General features: G+C 33.4%; 1 pseudogene; it reads left to right on the top strand.

Annotated features, from left to right (window-relative positions):
- The first annotated feature begins 502 nt into the window (after nt 1–502).
- LOC102898224 lies at nt 503–1998 on the top strand (annotated as a pseudogene).
- Nucleotides 1999–5609: the final 3611 nt, after the last annotated feature.

The raw sequence follows: 5609 nt of genomic DNA, 5'->3' as shown, positions 1-5609 counted from the left end.
CTGTGCACCCCCACCACACCTTTCCAGGTGGACTCCAAGCATCATGAACATAGATGTGGAGTTCCATGTCTGGCACAACTACCCTTGGAGCAAGTTGTCTGCCAAAGTGAAGCAGAGTCTTAGAAATTCACAGAGAGAATATGAAAAGCAGGTTGTTCTGTACTGTATCTACAATCAGTTATTATATAGAAATAACTTAGTTGTAACATATCAAGAAAGATTAATGTAAATACTATGAGGAGCTTCTGAAGTACAGTGGAGATCACTTCATGCTGTACCCTTACCATTTATTGGATATTGTAGTAAAGGGCCTGAGAATAACATCATTTCCATATTATACTGGGATTATGGAGGACAATATGAACAGTGGAAAAACTGATTTTTTTGCCCAATTTACTGCTTCTAACTGTTTAAGTCTTCTTGGCATAGGAAGAAACCAGTACATTGATCTTATGAATCAGTATAGATCATCAAAAAATTTTTTTCAGAAGGAAAATGGCCCATGAAGTCGGTGGAATTTGCCACCAACATGGTGGTATGGTGGTTGCTACAGGCTGCATATATCACAGAAGATGACATAAAGATATGCATCTTGCCTGAGAAATACACTATTGATAAGATTATCAATTCAGGCCTTCAACTCTCTGGATCACTAGATTATAATGTTAGTATAACATAAGACTTATTTTTCTGGATGTACCAATATCTTATGACAATTGTATAGTAATTTCTTCTTTTGAGGTTTTTTTAATAAATCTAGTGCATTATTTTGTAACTACTCTATGAGATATCCGTTTCAATAGATGAGCATACACTAATGTTGCAGAGATTGGAAATGTCCTTGAAATAGACTTATCCTTGGTTAAGAATGCTGTATCAATGTATCACTGATTTGGCTTTGCCCATAAGAAGGGACAAGTAATAAATTTGGATCAACTTCATTGTGGGGAAATGTTCTATCCATAAACAAATTCAAGAGTATTTTAGGTCCACAAAAGATGCTCATTGAATGATGGGGAAAGTAGGAGTCCTGTACAAGAAGCCTCATCAGCTACTGACACTGACACAAATAGTTAAAAAGATCCAGCTGACAGTCAGTGTAAGCGGTTTGAGTGTGTCTACAAGACATATAAAGCATATTGAATTCCTGTTTGACTCAACTCTCATTGCCTTCTTAATGATGGGAAATCTTTCACCATGCAGTCACAATGTTCAAAGTTAGCAAACTCTCAGCTGAGTCCCTGGACAGCCTTCTTATAGAACTAGAAAAGGTTCAGAGCACTGGCGAAGAAGCACAAAAGTATTTTGACTATGCACTTACTCTGAGAAACACAATACTGCTTTTTCACCATAATAGAGATCTATTTCACAAACTGCACAGCCTGACAAATACAATTATGGTTTTCCTCTGGATCTCTTACATTGCAAAAGTCTACTTGGTTTGGACTGTGCAACTTGCAGCAGAGTTCTAAACAAAAATTATGCACTACTTGTTTCCATGGTTCCTCTCATCAATGGATTTGGCCTGTCATCAGCTGTGCCCCTCAGCATATTGTACCAGCTATCACAAAAGTCAGTTCTGTCTGGTTTAACATCATCTCTTTACTGACCAAAGGTACAAGACTGCAAAAACTGCCAGAGATAGTCCAGTGTTATGACCAATTTCTAATAATGTCTTGAGGTCATGATCCTAGGATAGTTCCCATGTCAAATGTGCTCATGATCTTGAATTATGCTTTAACACATTTGGCGGTTTGGGTTTAGAGTCATGGTTTGCATGGGACAGAAGAAACTGTCCACATACCATTTTCATTTGATAACACAGATCTATATGGAGAGTTTACTTGTGTCAAAACTCATTCCAGGAATGTGCTTCAACACTGGATATTCACAGAGGCTAGTTTTTCAAGTTTGCTTTCAAAGTCATCTTATGCTAATTTGGGAGTTCCACTTCTTAAAAAGAATTTAATATTTAAAGATGATGTCTTATCAAAATAGAGTGGATGGTCACCTTCCACATTTCTTATTTCTAATCTTCATTTACAATAATTTGTTTACACCATTTGTTACTCACACTTTCTGCCTTTTTTCTTTTGTAATGTTAGCTTTATAGTGCCAGTCATAGCTTTATAGCTCCTGTACTGCAGTGTAATTCGTGCTTAACTGATATTAAAGTTTGGGAAATATGATCACGTTTTTGAATTTTTCCTCATCATCACACCTCTTAGTGCAACAAAGAGATTTTTAGCAGTCAAGGTATTTTTTACCTTGAGACAATCTGCTTTTTTTTAATAAAACTGAAGATATGCGTTATAGACTTTATGATGACTTATGTTTATAAGCAGTCACTACGAATATTGCAATGGTTATTTTATGTTAGTTTATCAAACATAAATCTTGTTTAATTTTATATTTTATTACTTTTTCTTTAGGGGATTATAGGAAGAGGTGGAACTCTACCTCTGAAAGGACTTCTTGGTACTTAACATAGCAAAACTATAAATTAATATCCACTATTGAGAGATGATGTGAAGGTGTGTTAAGTATTCCTATAGATGTCTGTAAATTATGTATAGCAGTTAAACATTGTTGAAAGTATGTAAATCAGTGTAGTATTGTATAATTTAACCTTGATTGATAAGGTCTTAACTCAATGTCTGACTACACATTGACATATCATAAGAAGCTTTGGAAAACATTCTATTTTTAAACATTTATAGATGGACTTCTATTATTTCTCACATTGGGTTTTATATATGCATTGGATCTTTATGGAAAAACAGAATTTATTTTCCATTAGCACAGCTGTGGTTGCTGCACATTTTTCTTGTTTTTTTTTTTTAATTTTATTATTAGTTTCAAGTATACCATACATAGATTAGACATTTGTATAGTTTATAAAATGATCCCCCTAATTGCTCTTTCTCTCCTCTGACTCTCCACCTAGCCATTACATTAATGCTAACTGCATTCCCTATGCCATGCTCTCCATCCTGTGACCATCTATCAACTATTAATTTGTACTTTTTTAACCTTTCACCCCTTTCTTCCAGCCCCTAACCTCCCTCCCCTATGGTCGTCACTAGATTATCCTCTATATTTGTGAGTCTGTTTTCAATTAATTTGTTCTTTTTGCTCCTTAGATTCTACATATAAGTGAAATCGTACAGTATTTCACCATGATTTATTTTTTTGTTTAGTAGCTTTACCAAATGAATTGTTATGAAATTGAATTTGGTGTTTTCAAACCAAGGATTATGATTTTAGATTAGAGTTACATAATGGGAGCATTAAGGCTATGTCTTCTGATCAAAATACTTAAGTGAAAATTTTACTTTGAAGACATCTTCATAAGCAATTTGGATTTTAAATTTATGTCAATAGTTTTGGAGGAAATGATAAAGAAAAAATGAGCAATTTCAAAATGTTTCCTGAGTCATTATTTTAGTGTCTCAAATGTTAATTAGAATAATTGGAATTACTTCTTAGATTTTTAAAGTTACTTCGGGAAGTTTATTCAGTGTTATACTTTAGTTTAGCTCCTCTCATAGAATAATAGTTTGCCAGTTTAAAGCTAACCAATCTAACTGGTCAAACAACATATATCTGAAACACTTAAAGCATTAGAAAATTAAGGAATAATATAACATAAACATTTTTGCTGATAAGTTTTGTTATTTTCAGAACTGATACTTGTGGATTTAACATATTTCTGGAAATGTATGCCTTTTTTAACACTTTTCTCATTTAGGAAAAAAAAGTTCACCTCGTTGCCAGTGTTAATTTAACATCATGCATAGGAATGTTATGTTTTCTAGGATTTGACATCCTCAGCAATCGAAAATTACTATATTTTGTAAATGGAAATACTATTACTAAAAATAGAATACTATAAATACAATAATATCATTTGTTTCCAAAGACTATTGATATACCAGAGTGATGGGGAAAAAAAAATAAATTAAAAACAAGATATTTCTTGGCAAACTTTGGGGGTAAGGTTAGAACTGTAATCTACAAGTTATCTTGGGGTAAACACTGCAGTCCCAGGGGCCACAGGTGAGTATTCTCAGGGGAAATGGGAAATGAGTTAAAACTGTTAACATAACCATGCATTCAATATCATGGCTTACCTATAGAATTGAATATTTTGAAGCAGGTTACCTGTGTTACAGTCAGTGCTGTGTTTGGGGTAAATGCAATAACATTTAGTTTTCTATTTTCTCTTATATAAGGTAGAAATCAAATGTAATTTATAAATGTTTGTCTATAAAAGGAAAAATACATATTAATATAAAACAATTTCTTATGACTGTGAACCACTCATTTATTTTTTCCCATAATTTTTTGTACATGTCTAGGGCTATTAGTTATGAATATAACATTTACACTTTTTCAAAGAAAAATTGCATTTCATTTAATCAAGTTTCTTTTTTTAAGTTTATTGTTTCTAGCTTTATTGAAATATAATAGGCAATTAGTTGCTCATATTTACATTGCAAAATTCAATGAGTTTCTTTCAATTATAATTGACAATATATTAATTTCAGTTATACAGTAGTGTGATTAAAGATCTATATAACTCACAAAGTGATCACCCAACTAAATTTAGTATCCCTCTTCCCCCTTACATATTTATGACATCGTTAACTATTTTACTTACACTACACTTTATAACTCCCTGTCTATTTTGTAACTAAATATTTGTACTTTTTTTTAAGTTTATTTTGGTAACATTGGTTAATACGATTATATACTTTTAAGGTCTACATTATAATTTGACAACTATATATTTTATTGTGTGATTACCATCCAGAGTCCTGTTTCTTTCAGCTACCATATATTTGATCCCCTTTACCCACTTCACCCTCTCCCAAACTCCTTATATTTGACTCCCTTTACCCTGTCTACCTCCTCCTTCCTCCCCCATCCCCTAGTCTTTGGTAACCAATAGTCCATTGTCCATGTCCGTGACAATGTTTGTCCTGTTTGTTCTGTTTGTTCTGTTCATTTGTTGCTCCCACGTATAGGTGATATCATGAGATTTTCAACTTTTTCAGTCTGGCTTATTTTGCTTAGCATGATTATCTTGAGGTCCATCCAGGTTGTCATAAATGGCAGTGTTTCACCTCTTCTTATGGCTGAGTAATATTCCATTGTATATATGTACCACAGCTTCTTTAGCCAATCATCTATTGTAGGACACTTCGCTTTGTCCATGTCCTGGCCATTGTGAATAGTGCTGCTATGAACATCGATGTGCAAATATCATTTCGGATATGGGTTTTCAAGTCTTTGGGGTAAATACCCAGTAGAAGGATTGCTGGATCATATGGTAGATCAATTCTTAGTTTTTTGAGGAAACTCCATACTGTTTTCCATAATGGCTGTACCAGTTAGCAGTCCCACCAGCAGTGTATGAGGGTGCTTTTTTCTCCGCATCCTCTCCAACATTTGTTATTACTTATTCTGTTGATTATAGCTATTCTAACAGGTGTGAGATGATATCTCATTATGGTTTTGATTTGCATTTCCCTAATAGCTAACAATGTTGAGCATCTTTTTGTATATTTATTGGCATTTTGTATGTCCTCTAAGGAGAAGTGTCT

Source organism: Pteropus alecto, unplaced genomic scaffold (assembly GCF_000325575.1).
Source record: "Pteropus alecto unplaced genomic scaffold, ASM32557v1 scaffold29, whole genome shotgun sequence".
Lineage (NCBI taxonomy): Eukaryota > Metazoa > Chordata > Mammalia > Chiroptera > Pteropodidae > Pteropus > Pteropus alecto.
This window is presented reverse-complemented; position numbering and strand designations above follow the sequence as displayed.